Genomic DNA, 1,006 nt, shown 5'->3' with positions numbered 1-1,006 from the left:
AAAAAATTTCAAATTTATCATTATATAATAATGGTATATTTCTGTCAATAAATTTTTCAATTTTAAATTAAAGTCAGCTTAGACATTATTTTAATATTCGCTACATGTTCTATACTATTAGATACCATTAAATGAATATTTAACGTAGATTCAGTGTATTTTCATGAAAATAAACCCATCGAAAAATACATTAAGTAAAAAAAAATCGAATAAATCATATTATTTTGTTTAGGTTAAATTTTTTTTTTTGCTTAAAAAAAACGATATAGATTATTAAAATAAAAAATCTTGATATATATACAATATTAGCCTTCTAAATCGAATTATAGAGCAATAAAGAAAAATTATATATGCAAAAATATCATCAAAGAATTTAAAAAAAAATATGCATGCTGTAAGAAAATATAGAAAATAAAAATTTTAGCTTGAAACTATGACTTTCAGACTTAAGTCATTGAGAAACTGAATTTTATGCTGAAAACAATTACCAACAATTAAAATTATAGAGTTTATACGAATTAAATAATATGAATAGTACATTCATGTCTTACACCATGTCAGAGTAACCAAAAATATTAAGGCTGACTTTTCCCTACAACAATATTGATGATGAGCTTAAAACAAATTAAAAAACATGAAATTTTAGTTGCTGTGTAAAACTCAGTAAATATATGAAAGCAAAAAGATCATATTTATAATCTTTTTTTGTGATAAATTTGACAACTAAAAAGAAATCAATATATACTGTAAATAAAACAATTAATTTTGCTTTTTTTTATATTTACAAGGGTGGAATATTTTATAAAACTATGAATAGATCTCTAATCCTTTTTAAATCAATTTAAACATATTTATCTTTATAAACAAAATTATAAGAACATAAAAAGAATCAAGACTATGTTTTAGAGATTTTAAAGCTCTTATGTTCTATAAATTATAATCAGCTTAGATTAAATATGAAAACGAACCTATATTAGATAGAGTAATATTATAAAAATAAAAAGAT

This window comes from Rhyacophila brunnea, unplaced genomic scaffold (assembly GCF_057557595.1).
Source record: "Rhyacophila brunnea isolate RB1 unplaced genomic scaffold, BYU_Rbru_1.0 scaffold_112, whole genome shotgun sequence".
Classification (NCBI taxonomy): Eukaryota; Metazoa; Arthropoda; class Insecta; order Trichoptera; family Rhyacophilidae; genus Rhyacophila; species Rhyacophila brunnea.
Note: the sequence above shows the minus strand (reverse complement) of the source record.